Source organism: Neofelis nebulosa, chromosome 7, assembly GCF_028018385.1.
Source record: "Neofelis nebulosa isolate mNeoNeb1 chromosome 7, mNeoNeb1.pri, whole genome shotgun sequence".
NCBI lineage: Eukaryota > Metazoa > Chordata > Mammalia > Carnivora > Felidae > Neofelis > Neofelis nebulosa.
The window spans coordinates 30,948,312-30,965,831 of NC_080788.1; the positions used below are offsets into that span (position 1 = coordinate 30,948,312).

The following is a 17,520-nucleotide window of genomic DNA, read 5'->3' on the forward strand; positions in this document are numbered from 1 at the left end:
ACCTTTTACTAACTGAGGTTGTTACCTTAAGCATTTTACTTGATCTCTCTGAGCCTCAGTTGCCATAAACCTAAATAGGGTTGTTTGGTGGATCAGAGATATTCTGTGTAAATCACCAAGCACAGTGCCTGGTGTCAGGAGCTTAATGAACACAATTATTTTATTCCTAGTCTTGCTTCTGCTATTTTGACCGTTAGGATTTGCCTGCATGTGTGTTTTAAGCCTTACATGTCCCCAAAAAGTATGGAGATACAGTGCTAGAATTATTGAAATTAAGCCTTCTCCTATCAGCCTGCTTAGTTAGCTATCAAGATTTTATTTTTTATTGGGGCGCCTGGGTGGTTCGTCGGTTAAGCGTCCGACTTCGGCTCAGGTCATGATCTCACAGTCTGTGGGTTCGAGCCCCGCATCGGGCTCTGTGCTGACAGCTCAGAGCCTGGAGCCTGCTTCCGATTCTGTGTCTCCCTCTCTCTCTGGCCCTCCCTTGCTCATGTTCTGTCTCTCTCTGTCGCAAAAATAAATAAAAACATTTAAAAAAAAAAAAAGATTTTATTTTTTATTCCTTGTAGGAAGGAGAAATCTCTAATTTCCATGATCACTTTAGAAAATACACATACTAGAAAAGTTTTGAGAAAAGATTAAGGAATCACCAAAGTAATTTGAATCATTACAGAAGGACTTTCAAATGATTCTTCTAAACCTATTTAAATGGTAAGCCTAACATTCAAGAGCCTTCTCTCATTACCCATCTACACATTCCTAACAGGATTGGTCTCTGAAAAAAATTCTGTACTGTACTTAGCCTTTCAATCTTTGTTCTTGCTATCTTCTGCCTGAAACACTTTCTCTTTTCCTAGGAATTCCTATCTATCAAAATGCCATCGTCTTGGAAGCCCTACCACCTTCAACTTCAAGAAGTATTTTCTGATGTCGGTCCTTCTCACTCCACTCTCCCAAGCATATGTACTCTGCCCATTGACCCTCCAGAGCCTTTTGTACTTTCCTGATGGCATTTAATATCCAGTGCTGCTGCTGCTGCTGTTTGTTTTTGTCGTTGCTATTTTTGTATGTAGAGTTTATGTACTGCCATAAAAGGCTGCAGACTATATCTTATTCCTATCTATGTCTGCTGAAATATCTGGCACAATGCCATTCACATCATAAGTATTCAGTGAATATTTGTGGAGTCGAATTGGCATTTAGGGTATGATGAAACTGATTAACTTTTATCCACAATTTACACATTAAGCACAGTGACGAGCATACAACTCAAATATTTGCCAGATGAAGGAATGAGTAAGTCATCCTCACATTTGTGAGGATCTTAGGGTGTCAGTGTATCAATGAGCATATATTAAATGTCTAGTATATGATCAGAACCGTGAGAATTGACCCCTGCCCTCAACTTAATTGGAAAGAAATAAGTTGCAGTTAATATGTGTAGACTCTGAAGACTTAAGGTGATTGAGTGAAAACGGAGTGGTCAGTATGGAGTTGTTTGCATTGTGAGAGATAACCCAAGCTATCTGAACTTGGAAACAATAGATTTGTATATCAAGAGGTACTTAACTTGCGTTTCCACTCATAGTTTGCATACCCAAGAGAATTAAAATGTATTCACACAAAAACTTTTATGCAAATGTTCATAGCAGCATTATTCATGAGAGCCAAAAAGACAATAGAAATAAACTCGAATGTTCACCAATTGTTGAATGAGTACAGTATAGCCATACAATGAAATATCATTCATCAATAAAAAGGAATGAGGTAGTGATACATGCTATAACATGGATGAACCTTGAAAATGTTACACTCAAATAGCCAGACACAGAAAGCCACATAATGTATGATTGCATTTGTATGCAATATCCACAGAGACAGAAAGTATATTAGAGATGCCAGAGGCTGGAGGTGGGGATGGGGAGTAACTGCATATGGGTATGGAGTTGCTTTTGTGAGTAATGAAAATGTTCTGGAATTACATAAGGTGATGGCTGTACAACCTTGATACTAGAATACCTTATATAACAGCATTTTAAAAACCATTTAATTGTACACGAAAGAGATATGTGAATTATATCTTTAAGAAAGAAGGAGGTGTTTAAACTTGAAGAATTTGGATTTTTCCTTAGAGCCTATAGTAGATAGGTACAGGACTAGAGATGTGTTGAGGATCGGGTAAGAATGGGTATGAAGGTTTCTGGCTGTCTTCTGTCTTACTGAAGCAGGCAATGAGTCAATTAGTCTAGAAAGGTGTTGACAAAACAAAAAGACATCCTAGGATTTTGAAGGAATCTTCAGATTTCTTTTTGATTTGGTCAAGAATGTAGTATATAGTCAACTTGGTTTCTGTGTGAAGGTCATCTGAGTTTAGAAGGTGAAAGTATCAGAAGGCAAGGGGGTCTGCTAGCAATCAACAGTGAAGTTAATGGGGAAAGTTGCAGAACAGAGACTAAGCAAAGATATTAGAATTTGATTCTAACACTCTCCTGAGGTGATAAGAATAGAAAATCTTAAATGAGAAGGAACCAAATGCAGTGACTGGAGAGGTCAATGCAGATAAAGGTATCCATTTGAAGAAACGTTTGAGTACCTTTTATGTGCCAGGCACTATTAAGTAAAACGATAGCTATTTTCCTTATTTGAATTATTGTCTTAGGATAAAGTCTTACGAGTAGGTTTATTCGTTTTAAGAGTATGGGCATTTTATAGTTCTCGATACAATAGTTATATTATTTCTCTAAAAGGCCATACTAATTTTTGATGTCACCAGCAATGTTTGAATGTTGTTTTTGCCATAAATTCACAGCAAGTTTTTGGCTAATTGAATAGATGTAAAATTAGTCTTTATTTTGGCTCTTGCTTTTTTAATATACCGTTTTCTATACCATGGAATTGGCATCTTTTGAAGCATGAAAGAATTCAAAGCCTTTATATTTGCTCCCCCCATCTAAAATGGCTTTTTTAAAAGATAGGGATTTTTTAGGACCCTAGAAATGAAACCAGCTCTAATTTGAATCAGCCTAGAAACTACCGTATTTTCTAAATGATACTCACATTTCAAACCACAGTTAGCCATAATTCCAAGTACCATTTGATTAACTTGATTCTAATAATTTGGTGTTGTAGGTATTAGTTAACTTCATTTTACATATGAGAAAATTGAGGCTTAGAGACCTCAGGTCACTTGCCCACAATCACTTAACTAATATGTGATAGAGACATGATTTGAATGCCTCTCAGGTGAGTTATCATTCTCATACTCCATGACCCCTCAGTATCACTACTAAAATTTTCTAGGGGCTAACAGAAGCTGGAAGAGAAACTGAAGTGGAATTTGGATAGTCAGGCACCTACTTCTGCTCATAATGAAGCAGTTAACAGAGAAGTTTTTCATTCGTTTCATTTTTTTCTTGGGGGGGCTATCATGCATAGACAAAGAAAGGAAGGACTCTCTGTAAGCCACATTTTCAGGGCCCTTTCTGTTTTTTCCTAATAGTCAGGTACATACTGTCCCAAAATCTACAAGGGAGGAAAAGAGGATGAAGGCACTGGTAGGAAAGCAACTGCCTTGGAGTATACACAGTGAGATTCATCTGACAGTAGAAGGAGCAGACAAATGGCCCTAAGAGAGTCCCACAAAGTAACTTTTAAAATAATAATTTCAAGGCACCTGGGTGGCTCCGTCACGTAAGTGTCCAACTTCGACTCAGGTCTTGATCTCAGTTTGTGGTTTGAGCCCTGCATCGGGCTCTGTGCTGACAGCCAGAGCCTGGAGCCTGCTTCGGATTCTGTGTCTCCCTCTCTCTCTGCACTCCCCCACTTATGCTCTGTCTCTTTCTGTCTCTCAAAAATAAATAATCATTAAAAAAATAATAATAACTTCAAGTCTAACCTGGTAACAAGGTTAATACGGTATTCAAATCATGGTAGGTGTTAGCAAAAGAAGAGAGATTCTTTCATTTTTATTCAAGTATAGTATATTCACTAAACTAATTTAAGATTAGGAAAATTAAACAAGAGATGCCATGTTCCAGTACTGGCTTTTAGTAAGATAAAACATAGTCCAAAGGCAGTTAAGGCCCAAAATTATGCACCAAGCAAATGACACAGTTGGTGCCAGAATATACACCTCCTGCTTCCCAGCACATTTTCCTGGGAAAATAATTTTTTCAGTATATAAATTGACTGAAGTAAGGGACAACAATAACGTGTGTGGTCATTTTGTAGTTTATATGTATAATTTTTCTTTATAATTTATTATCCTTAAGAGAGATCATTTCTCTGTGTATCTTCAAACAATAATAATAGAGATATCCGCACACCAGATTACTAAATATTAGAATATTAGGTTAGAATAAGGGATACTGAAGATCAAGTTAAACCCTGGTGTATCAATCTATCTGTAAATTACACCTAGATAATATTTATCTGTATCCGGTGTTACATTGATGAAGGTGAGAAACATATCTTTTGAAAACTTACACAGTAACATTATTCACAAAAAATTATGATGTATATGTTTGTGTATTTGTATTCAAGCATTGGAATTTTCAAAACAGCCCAGTCCTTTTTCCATCCCTACTCCTTTAAGTGAAACTAATACCCCTTCTTCACAAGAAATAATATCCAGATACTCTACTTTTTTCTTTCTTAGCCTCAAAATGTGTATCTTTATTCTCTTTCCCATCTCCACACTTCTTTCATTCCTGTACACCATCACTTTAATTCCTATTCTCTTAACACAGACCTTTCATTTTTGTTGCTGGTGGTTATCACAATTACCACAACTCTTTGGGGAAACAATATAGCTGTTTTATAAGCAGTAATAAAGTGTTCATAGTCTTGAGCCAGTAATCGCACTGATAGGATTTTATTCTGAGAAAATACTTCAAATAAGGAAAATAGTTAAAGGCACAAAAGTCAATAATACTGATATCTGTCTAAAAAAATGGAAACCTTCTAACTATCCAACAATAAAGAAATGGTTGAGCAAATTATTATCTATCTGTTCAGTAGGCTCTTAGACATTTTTCACAATAGCTTCTTTTAAAATACATAGAAAAATGTTTTAAGAATTTTTTGTTGTAAGTTTTTTTTTCAAAAAAGGAAAAAATAAATAGAAGAAAACAGTAGAAAATTTATGTGATCTGTATATATTTCTGAAGCATTTGTTTTTCCTGTATAATAACTGACATTTATTGAACATTTACTGGTGTCAGGCACAGTACTAAGGCAATATTATGGAAGTAGTGTTGAGTAGTTAGTAAGAAAAGTGCTCTAGAGTCAAATTCCAGCTCCATCACTTACTACTATGTGACCTTGAAAAGGAAATGGGAGATAATAACCGTATCTACATTAAATCCACATAAAGTGCCTGTCACATAGTAAGCCCCCATTAAGTGGTTTTGTTACTAGACTTTTTACAGATATGCTTCATTTAATCTTCACATCCTTATAACAACTTTATAAGGTAGTGTTTTCATTTTAGATAAAAGAAAATCGAAACTCAGAATGTTTAAATATCTAGGTTAAGTAACTTGCTAAAGTCACAGCTGGTAGACAGTAGAGTTTTGGTTGAGAACCTTGCTATGACTTCCACTTCTGGCTTTGAAGGAGTAGGTTGCTACAGACTAATGCTTTTGGTGAGAACAACATGAAAAGGCAAATATCAAAAAAGAAAAAGAAAAAAAAGCATCAGAGACATACTAAGATAGCCAGGACTTAAGAAACCAAAATTATGGAGCCCAGGGAACTGCAAAGCATATGTTCTATGCTTCATTTTTTCCCTGTAGGAATTTGCTTAATTCATAGTACAAGAGAAGAAATTATGAAACTTAGCAGAGGATTCTGCTAGAAGTAGAGGAACAAGTGTAGGGCTAGGTACACAAAAATTGGGGTTTAGGGATCCCTGGGAGGCCAGGACTGAAGGGCCAGAATCCTAGAAGAGAAGGTTAGGCACTAAGAAATGATTTTTTAAATTTATTTTTCCCTCAAGGTATTTGCTGCGCAGAGTCAAAGGCTAAGAAGCTAAGCACAAAACCCCTGAAAAGCAGAGTGAAATTTTTGTCCATCTCATAATGTTAAGAAACAAAAGTTAAAATTGTGGTCCCTCCAGGGAGGAAAGAACCTATAAACATGCCAGACTCTCAAGTAGGATTCCCTAAAGGACTACATACACCCTTAAGTGTTGGCGAACTAGAGGTAGAGAGGGAGCCCTACAAAAATTGCCACCTAACTTCAAATCAGTTCAGTTTCAGATGGAAATAAAATGATCTATCCTGTTGCTCCTCTCCAGAGGAGAGGATGATTTCTCTCTGAAGGAAGTAAAAGCATCCAAAGCTTCCATAATTTTTCATACACAAGATCTACCTTTGGGAGCAAAAATTATCAGGCATATGAAAATAGTAGGATTGAGAGAAAATGCAATGATAACAGTTAAAGAAGTAATCCAGATTATCAGGCACAGACATGACTAGTAGATTTAAAAAAAATAGATGCTAAGATAGATCCCTTGAGGGACTACATGGGAAGATCAAGGGAGGGTGCAGATAGAGAGAGCCACAGGACCTGGGACATCTGCTTTTATGAGATTCCATGGGCGAAGTGTTTTGGACTTCCCAGGCTAAGGCTTGACTGAAAAGAATTTTGGTAAGCCCCAAGGGGATCTTACCTAGGAGGCACATAAGAGAAAAGCCCTGGGAGGCCTTGTTATTATAAGGGCTGTTAGGGAAGTCATATGAGGAACTTACATTTATGTGTGACACTACAGGCTACTGTCTAAGACATGTGCTTTCATGAGGGGGGAATGTCAGTTTAAGCCCCCCCGCCCCCCAGGCTGCTGGGCCAAACAAAATGGACACCAAGGCAGCAATACCATGGAGTAGCTTAAACTTTTGACATAATGACTGAGAATTTTCCAAAACTGATGAAAAGACATCAAGACACGGGTTTCAAAAGTGCAATAAATCCCAAGCAGAATACATGCAAGGAGTACCAGACTTGGGCACTTTGTAGTAAAACTGCTGAAAGTATCCAGAGAATTAACGGCCCTTCATATTCAAAGGAACAATGATAAAACTGTCATCTGACTTCTTAACAGAAATAATGGAGGTCAAAAAAACAGAGGAATGAAATCTTTAAAGTGCTTAAAAAAATAATTGTTTATCAATCTAAAATTCTATTCCCAATGAAAATGTTGTTCCAAAGTAAATGAGACATAAAGAGATTTCCAGAAAAATAACTGAAACAACTTATTACATGTAGACTGTCACTGATGGATACAGCCACATTAATATTGACTATATAAAACAATAATGTCTTTTGGGGTTTTAACTATATATAAATTTAAAATGTATGATAATTGTAACACAAAAGGTGGGATCAGTGTAAATGGAAATGAAATATACTAAGGTCCCAGCATTGTCTGGGAAGTAGAGTTACTAATGTTTTATTAGACTAAAATAAGTCAATGATGCTTCTCTTGTATAACCAATAAAAGAACACTAAATGAATGTATACCTAAGAGAAAAACAGAATAAAAAGTTACTAGATTAATCCAAAAGAAGGAAAGAAGAGAAAAAGAACATATAACAGATGAGACAGAAACAATAATAACAATAGGTAGAAACCAAATTTTATTAAAAAAATAATTAAAACACAATCATTGTCAGATTGATTTGTTTTTAATCCAACCATGTACTGCTTATGAAAGACACACCATAAATGTAAAGACCCAGAATGACTGGAAGTAAAAGAATGGAAAACATACGTCATATAAACACCAAACAAAATATACATGGTATAATATATATTGATAGCAATATACAGTAGACCTGAATACAAGAACGACTAGAAATAAGAATATTTCATAATTATAAAGGGGTCATTTTTTTAAGATTTTTTTCAGTAATCTAACCTCGACACGGGGCTCAAACCCATAACCCCAAGATCAAGAGGCTTCACCGATAGCCAGCCACACACCCTAAAAGGGTCATTCTATCAGCAAAATGTAAGGGCTGTAAGTTTGTACGTGTCTAGTAATACAGCTAAAAAATTTAAAAATATTTTTTTCAAGTTCATGCACATCTTTTGCCAAAATAGATCATATGATGAGCCATAGAGAAAGCCTCAACAAATTCAATCCAGAATATGTTATCTAACCACAGTAGAATTAAGTAAGAAATAGATTATAGAAAAGTAGCTAGTAAACTCCCCACAAAATACATTTCCAAATAACCCTTTGAATCAAAAAGAAAGCACTATGGAATTAGAACATATTTGCAACAGAATGATAATGAAAATATAGTATATCTAAATATATTTGAATCTTCTAAAGCTATATTTGATAGGAAATTTGTAGCTATAAATGCATGTATTAGAAAAGAAAAAGTCAAAAATCAGTGATTTAAATATCCATCTCAAGAAAATGGGAAAAGAACAGCAAATTAAACCCAAAGTAAATAGGAAAAAAATTATGAAATGTAGAAATTAATGAAATAGAAAGCAAATGCACAATAGGAAATATCAACAAAGCCAAGTTTGTTCTTTAAAAAATAAGTAAGATGCACAGACCTTTATCAATACTGATCAAGAAAAAAAGAGAACACAATATTAGGAATGAAAAAGAAGACATTTCTCTACAAATTTTACAGATGTTAAAATGGTAAGAGATATTATAAACAACTTTATGCAAGCAGAGTTAAATTTTAGGTGAAATGGTAAACATACTTTACCAAAATTGGGACATGAAGAAATGGAATATATGAATACTGTCTGTTAAAAATGTTGAGTCCATTCTTTACATTTTGTTTGCAAAGAAAACCATACCTAGGTGACTTTACTGGTGAAATCTGATAAATGTTTAAAGAACAGATAACTCCAGTCCTACTCAAAATAGAATCCAACTTGTTTTCTGAAATCAGCAAAGCCATGATGCCAAAACCCGACCATGACATTTTGAGAGAAGATATCTACATGCCCGTCTTTCATGAACCAAGTAATACATTTGTATTACTTGGGAATGTAGAAAGTCCAAAAGAATCTACAAATTATTAGAATTAATAAATGAATTTAGCAAGGCTACTTGATGCAAGGTCAAAATACAAAATTTATATACAAGCAACAAAAATTTAGAAAATGAAATTTATAAAAACAGTACCATTTACAGTTGAATCAAAAAAAATCAAACTTAAGTCTTGCAAGACCTTTTGACAGAGACTTTGACAGAAATTAAGAGCTAATAATCTGTAGTCACATTGGGGAAACTCAGTACTGTGAAGATTAACTTCTTCCCAAATTGTTTTATAGCTTAAGTAGAATCCTAAGAAAATGCCAGGTATAGGGTAGAAAGAGGGAATGATAAATTGATTTCATTTTTTAAGTTTGAGAGAGAATGCACGTGCATGAGCGGGGGAGGGGCACAGAAAGGAGAAAGAGATAATCCCAAGCAGGCTGTACAATGCCAGCACGGAGACTGACACGTGTCTCAAACTCAGGAACCACAAGATCATGACCTGAGCCGATATCAAGAGTCAGATCTCAACTGACTGAGCCACCCAGGCACCCCACAAATTGATTTTAAAATCCATATGGACATGAAAAGGACTAAGAGTAGTTAAGACAATCTTAACAAAGCCGGATGACTTTCATTACCAAGTGACAGGGTTTACTATAAGGCTACAGTTATTAGCATCATATTTGCACAGAGATAGACAAATGGATCTATGGAACAAAATAAAGAGTCCAGAAACATTGTACCATATATGTGATTATTTATGACAGCAAAGGCACTGCAGTACAGTAGGGAAAGAATGGATTTTTCAATCAATAGTGCTGGGTCATGTGGGGAGAAAAAAATGAATCTTGATTCCTACCTCGCAACAAGAATCAATTCCAGTTGGATCATAAATCTAAATGTTAAAAGTTTAGAGAAAACTGAAAACATCCTAACAATCTTGGAATAGGTAAAGATCCAAAAAGGAAGGAGAAGATTGATTAATGGGACTTTATTAAAATTAAGAAATTCTGTTCATCAAATGACACTATTATAAGAGTGAACAAACAAGTCACAGAGTGAGAAGACAGACTTGTAATCCATGTATCCAGTAAAGGACTTGTGGCACTCTTTAAAATCAGTAGGAGAAAAAAAGACCATCAAATTTCAAAAAGGACAAAATAGGGGCGCCTGGGTGGCTCAGTCGGTTAAGCGGCCGACTTCAGCTCAGGTCACGATCTCGCGGTCCGTGAGTTCGAGCCCCGCGTCGGGCTCTGTGCTGACGGTCAGAGCCTGGAGCCTGTTTCAGATTTTGCGTCTCCCTCTCTCTGACCCTCCCCCGTTCATGCTCTGTCTCTCTGACTCAAAAATAAATAAACGTTAAAAAAAAATTTTTTTTTAAAAAAAAGGACAAAATCTTGAAAGGTGCTCCACAAAAGAAATTATCCAAAAACCAATATGCATCCATTAATTGTTAATCATTGAATAAATTCAAATCAAAACCATAGTGAGATACCACTGCATACCTATGAAATGGCTAAAATTTTAAAAGACTGACAATATCAAGTACTGTTGCTGTGGAACAGCCGAAACTCCTGCTACTGGTAGATGTGTATGTAAATCATAACTATTTGGGAAGTCACTTTGGCTGTATATTCTAAAAGTAAACATACATACATCCTCTAATCTAGCTATGCCTGGTGCATACCCAACAAAAATCTATACATACATTCACCAAAGGCAAGAAAGAACAAGGGTATTCATAGTAGCATTATTAATAGCCTTAATAGCAGAAAGAGTGAATAAATTATTCTTGTAACAACATGGATGATTATCAAGCATATTGCTGAACAAAAGAAGCCAGACAAAGATTAATATATAGTGTATGGATTAAGTTCAAAAATGAACAAAACAAATGTATGGTGTTAGAACTCACACTAGTTACTTTTATGAGGATAGAGAATGGGAGGGGTTACAAGGCAAGTGAAAGTCCTACTTTTCACAAGGTATGCACTTAAAATTTGTATCATTTAGTTTATTTAACCTCTTCCAAATGATTTTAAAGGTTATGTTATTTTTCTAGACACCCCACACACTATTTACACCTACCACTCCATCAAAAGGGTTCTTGCCAGATCACTAGTAACTTCCATGTTGCCAAAAAACAGACATTTTTCACATTCTCATGTTACCTCTCAGCAACATTTGGGTTTATCTTTTTTTCTTCAAGTACTCTGACCCATTCACTCCTGGTTTTCTGACTGCCTCTGTTCATGTCTTCTGGAACACCTCAGCAAACTCCTCTGTTCATCTTCTAAGTAAGGAGTTCCTCGGGACTCAATACTCTTATTCTACCATCTCTCCCCAGGATATCTCTTACATTCTTGACTTAAAATACCAGCTACCATACGTGCTGAAAATTCCTAAATTCCTATCTCCAGTCCAGACTTCTGAGCTCTAGGGTCTCGTAGCCAGCTTCCAACTTGATATTTATCTCAACAGCATCTTACAGTGAACATATTCAGTGTTAAGCTCTTGTTCCTTCTGTATTTCTACATCTTTGGTCTTCCTGATGTCTAGAAATCTGAACTCCATAAATATTTACTAACTTCCTAATTAAACATCTTGTATCATTCTTAAGACCTTTCATTACCATGCACATGCTCACGCATGAACATACACAAACACATACCCATCCAGACCACTATTAGATTATATTGATTTTGCTTCCTAAATAGATCTTGAATTCACCCTCTGTGCTACATCTCCACTCCCAGCACCCTATTTCAAGCCACCATCGTTTTGTGGTAGACTATTGCAATAGCTTACAACTAGTCTTTTTTTTTTTTAATATTTATTTATTGGGGAGGAGGGTAGCAGACAGGGAATCCCAAGCAGGCTCCACATTCAGCACAGAGCTCAATGCAGGACTTGATCCCACGACCATGAGATCATGACCTGAGCCAAAATCAAGAGTCGGACACTCAACCAACTGAGCCACCCAGGCGCACCACCAATGGATCCTTCTAGATCCATTCTTACTACCTGTTAGTCCATTCTTCACACAGAACTTAGAATGATCCTTTCAAAAGTATAAATACATCATGTCTTTCCTTAAAATTCTTTCTAGGTTTGCTCTTATGCTTTGGAGAAAACCCAAATCTTTAACATAACCCCACGTCTCTGCAGAATTTAGTTTTTGCCTCTCTCTTTACTGCTCTCCTTTCCTATAATTTTCTGCAGCCTTCTCTCACTTCCTCCAGAGCACCAAGTTCTTTCTCACCTCAAGGCCTGATAAAGCTAGTTATTCAGCATGGAATGTACCTATTTAACATTCCACTCCCCCTCCTTGGAGAAGTGCCCTGTCTAAATGACAACTCCTATTATTTCATAGTGTGCTTTTTTCCTTCATAGAATTTTTTTATTTTAAATTTTATTTATTGGTCTATTTGTTTGATGTCTTTCACCTCAAACCATCACGTTTGTGGCAACAGAGATTGTTTTGTTCCCTGGTGTAGTCTGGTATCTTAAATAAATGCCCATGTTATGTGTTTAGTAAATATGGTAAATGAGAAAAGATAGCACGCCCCCTTAGGTAAAGTATAGGTCAGGAATCATTTCATATGTGTGCCTATACCCTGGGAGCATGAAGGGGTTACTTGTTCCCTTTGGTTTAGTCCTTTATTTCTTCAGAATTGCCCTCTGAGAAAGGCACCGCGTAATCATTGTATTGCCTGGAGACCATTTTTGATGGTAAGTCAGTCTTCTCGGTGATGTATATTTTATGTGGTAAGCTGAACTGTCAGTTGTGGGCAGATTTTATTTAAGCCCCCAAAGAGGACTATGCCTGCCCACATTTCTTAGGTTAAAGCTCTTAAAAACTAGAGGTAAAGTGTTCTCAGTGGCAATCTTGACTAAGTAATTTTTTTTTCTTGTAATTCCTTTTTTTTTTTTCTTATAATTCTTAGGGCACTAAAAAGGAAAGGTGGTCTAACTGCATTTGCTTACTGCTGAGATTGACAATATTGTTTGTGTAAAGATTATTAGCTGCTTTGGTCGTATAAATATGTCAAAATGCCACCACAATAAGTATATGACACGCCTTTTAATCACAAGGCAAAAACAACTACATTTCATAATACTTATGTCTTCATATATGTTTTATAAGCTATACAGACCTATCATGATTTGATATTACAGAATCTTCTTTATTTTCTTAAGAGCTTGTGTTTGTTTTCTTCATCTTAGACTTACTTTTTAATTAAAATTTTTATGGTTTCTAAGCTAATTTCAATAAAATGAGATGCCAAATTGTATATTTGGTAGAAAATGGTAAGTCCAACAATTTGAAGCAGTGTTCAGGCCACTAACATGAAAAAAAATTCCTGTTTACTACTAATTTTAGGCCAGATAAATTTCATTTCAAGAGGAACAGTTTTAAGGATTTATCATATTTCTTAATGTACTGTAAATGAGGCATTCTTTATGTCTAAAATCTAAATATCGTACTTAGAATTCTCCCATAAATTGAAAAAAAACATGCCAAATGTTTATTGTGCATCTAATTATGTAGGTTCAGGGCTGTGGTGGAGAAAGGGGAATAGAACAGGAATGAGGATTTTGAGTGCTTAGAAAAGTTAAGTTTCTGACATCATCGTCATCATCATTACTCTCCCTTTAGAGAGTTAATTGTTAATTTTCTGTTAATGAAATAATTTTTAAACCTTATCTATTTATTGATATTTGCACATTTACCAGACATTCATAGCTATTTTCATATCAATGAAATTAGGACTCATAGGAGTTTTAAAATGTCTGCTCTCAGGTATGACTAATTAACTTTCTGAATTTCACAATCCTCTGGTTGCTACTGCCAGCTTTTTCTTCAGGTTTTTAAAATGTAGATTAGTGACTCTAGAGCTAGTGAAATAATATATTAGAGGAATATTTGAATTTCTTTCTATAGTATTACAGCAATATATAAATGTGGTACATTATGGTTATAGAGGGGGTGGGGAGTTTCAAGTACAGGGAACTCTGCCATATGTAAGAACAGTCTTCTCAAGCTAATTGCCAATTTAGGGAGTGTATTAAATAAACATAATGGTTTTTATGTTTATTTCAAAAAAGGGGAAAGAGCAGCTTTGTTTTGCCAGAAAGACAATGTCAGCTGCTACCCATTTATTTCCTAGCAAAACAAACTACTTGGAAAATTCTAATTGGCAGGTTTCTTCTCCCTGGCGTTTAATTAAAATCTTTCTCTAGCAATACATGATACTGAGGATAGTGTACAGATTCATTTATTGTACCAAGAAAGACTTGGGCCAACCATATCTTCATAGCTTTCAGGCATCACTAATTATGTGTCTTCTCTGATTTGTTTAACACTATCATTGGTAAGGAGTAGCGTAAATACATTGTTTACAATCTTCCCTATTATGCCTATGTCACCATTTCTAGAGTTGTAGTCATTTCTGCAAAGAGTTTAATGTTTTTTAAGATAAGTAAAACTTTATCACACTAGAAATTACAACTCAATTTTTGTGTGCAGCTTAATGTCTGTGATGTAATAAAATAATCCTGGTGCATAGGATCGGAATTGATCTCTATTTGCATCCTACCTTAGAGTGCTAACCTACAGATGAATATTGCTGCTCCAAGGTAGTGGAAGACTAAGGATGAATTGATGTAATTGCATCTTTATTATTAAAAAATAGAAAATGCTTAGCCAATAGTAAAGCAACCATTTTTATATATCAAGGACACCATCTTGTTAGTCAACAGTTGATATCATCCGATAGGAGGCTTGAGTTCAAAGATTTGAAATTCAAAATGCTGTTTTTCAAATAGATTAAGTGGATTTAAATTCAGTGGTTTATCATTTTTTGAGTATAGTATAATGATTGTGAGAGCTTTTTTCCTCCTAAGCACTTACATTGTTAATTAAATCATTTCCTTTTTTTTTTTTTTTCTTCCAAACTGTTCCTTAAGCATGTGTTTAACCTGGTGTGTTCAACTCTTAGCTGAGCTTCATGTTTAATTGTTTCAGTACTTAGTAAGTATGCATGATAAAAAAATAAATTGTAGCTACAGATCTGAACTTACTTTGCTATGACCTGTAATAGTCTGCTCTACATTCTGCTCTTTGTCTTTCAAGGAAATCACATCACCCAAAACTTATAACCTACTTTACTACAATAGTGCTGACATGTTTTGGGAGCCTAGAAGGCAGATTGAAATTTAACTGGCATCATGGGATCTCAGTTGGTTTAACAGCTTCTCCTACCTTACTTGGCAGTGCATGTATAATAATATTGAATGGCATTCACTGTCAAGAGATTTTGGAGTTGATAGTAATAGAAATGTATTGCAGGAAAGAACATAGATACTGTGGTTAAAAGGTTATGGGAGAGGGGCACCTAGGTGACTCGGTTGGTTAAGCATCCAACTCTTGATTTCAGGTCAGGTCATGATCTCACAGTTCATGGGTTCAAGCCCTGTGTTGGGCTGTGTGCTGACAGCACAGAGCCTGCTTGGGATTCTCTCTCTGCCTCTCCCCTGCTTACGCACAGTCTCTCCCTCTCCCTCAAAAATAAATAAACTTAAAAATAAATAAACAGTTATGGGGGAGACTAGAAATTAGTCTGGTAACTTGTTAATTTGAAGAGCTAAACATGTGTTTAAATATGTATGATACTGTGGAAAATCATCTCCCAGTTCAAAAATTAAGAGTAAACTCCATCATAAATAGAACTAAAGGTATATATGAAGCATTAAATCTTATGATACTCATTTATTTTATCTTTTCATAATTGTGTTTCTTTCATGGACATAAGCTATTTGATATAGTTTGTTGTTCTTTTATTTACTAAGAAGGTCAAGGCTGAACTTTTTACTGAGTATTTACCAGATGCATCTTACACCCTAGAGGGTAAATTTGTGAGATATTACCTGTGAGTACAAATAGAGGGTACTAAAGATGTGATTTCAGTGTAGGGAAGATATAGTTGTTTTTAATGTTTTAATTTAAACTTTTTGTGTTCTATTTCATATAAACATGTCAAGGTTCCTTCTCCTGATCTCAAAACTGGCTTAAGGTGATCATTCGCTATTACAGAGCCAAATGTTATTGCTTATTCTAATGATAGAATAATGTGTTCGTATTGTAAAAATTTGAAATTTAAACACTCAAAACAAACATAACTTTTATACTTACAGAGAAATTTAAAAAGAAAATAGTAAAAAAAAAACACTTGAAGACAGTGGGTAGCCTCTTGAATAATTTTAAACAAGGCGTGATATGCATGATTAGACTTGTATTCTAGAATGATCACTGGCAGCTGTATGGAGACAGATTGGTGGCAGGAAGGACAGGTAGGAGGCTGTTGGTGTACTCAGGCCAAGAAAACTAAAGGCTTTAACTGGGGCATAATAACAGGAACACAGAAGAGAGGACAGAATCAGCTGGGCTTGGTAAGAGATTCTCTGTGGTGGGAAGAGCAGGGGAAATGGCTGAAAAGGACTCCAGGTTTTTTGCTTTAGTGACAGAGTGGAGTACTCTCAACTGACATGGAGAACATGGGGGCTGGAATAGATTTTGGGGAAAAGATGATGGATTCAGTTTTATAGCTGTTAAGTGTAAATTGCCTATAGCACATGAAAGGAAGATCCCTGATAATAGAGTTTAAGTGCCAAGCGTTAGATGAATAAAAAGTCAGTACCTCCAGAGGAGTTCAGAAAAGTCTGAGAGTTCGATGTCAAATGCTAAACTCACTTGGCTATCCTAGCACATTTAGTTTTCTCCTTTGTAAATCAGTGCATCATTGAGCAGTGTGCAGCTTAAGCGTTCAGTTCATTGTTGCTGATGAGAATCTTTACTTGTGTGTAGGATTTCCCTGGTTCAGTCTGATAGATGACCTTCACTGTCTTCAGGCATTTAATCCATCCATATTTCTGTGCCAGATCCGTAAAAACATCAGTTTCATGGCACCTTTGGTCTTGGAGAGCACAGCCATGCAAGATTTTTTCTCTCAGATTCCAGTAAAGCATTATTGGCGCACCTGGGTGGCTCAGTCGGTTGGGCGTGTCAACTTCGGCTCAGGTCACGATCTCGGGGTTTGTGGGTTCAAGCCCTGCGTCGGGCTCTGTGCTGACAGCTTGGTGCCTGGAGCCTGCTTCGGATTCTGTGTCTCCCTCTTTCTCTGCCCCTCCTCCACTCATGCGCTTTCTCTCTCTCTCTCTCTCTCTCTCTCTCAAAAATAAACATTAAAACATTTAAAAAACAATAAAGCATTACTGTTGGTAGATTTTCCTTCTTGTTCTTACTTTATATTCTGCCTCAAAACTTCCCCAGAGTCATGAAATGAATATATTTTATTTTGCATAATTCATGTTGCAGATTATCTGTAGACAATCTTAAATCTGTCTTGATTAGTCTGTGAAATAAAGGACAAAATGGTAAGACTATGAGATTGTAGCTGTATAAAAGGGCAGTCACAGATATGAAATGATAATACAAGCAAACT

General features: G+C 35.8%; 1 protein-coding gene across 5 annotated transcripts in view; it reads left to right on the forward strand.

The window, feature by feature from the left end:
* HMG20A (high mobility group 20A) overlaps nt 1-17,520 on the forward strand; it is a 69,513-nt gene that overhangs the window by 3,110 nt on the left and 48,883 nt on the right. Inside the window, exon 2 of one of the 5 annotated variants that reach the window (XM_058736974.1) lies at nt 3,504-3,554. The exons of the other annotated variants lie outside the window; for them this stretch is intronic. The gene's annotated coding sequence lies outside the window, so the exon portion shown is untranslated. The remainder of the gene's footprint in view (nt 1-3,503; nt 3,555-17,520) is intronic. 5 annotated transcript variants of the gene reach the window in all.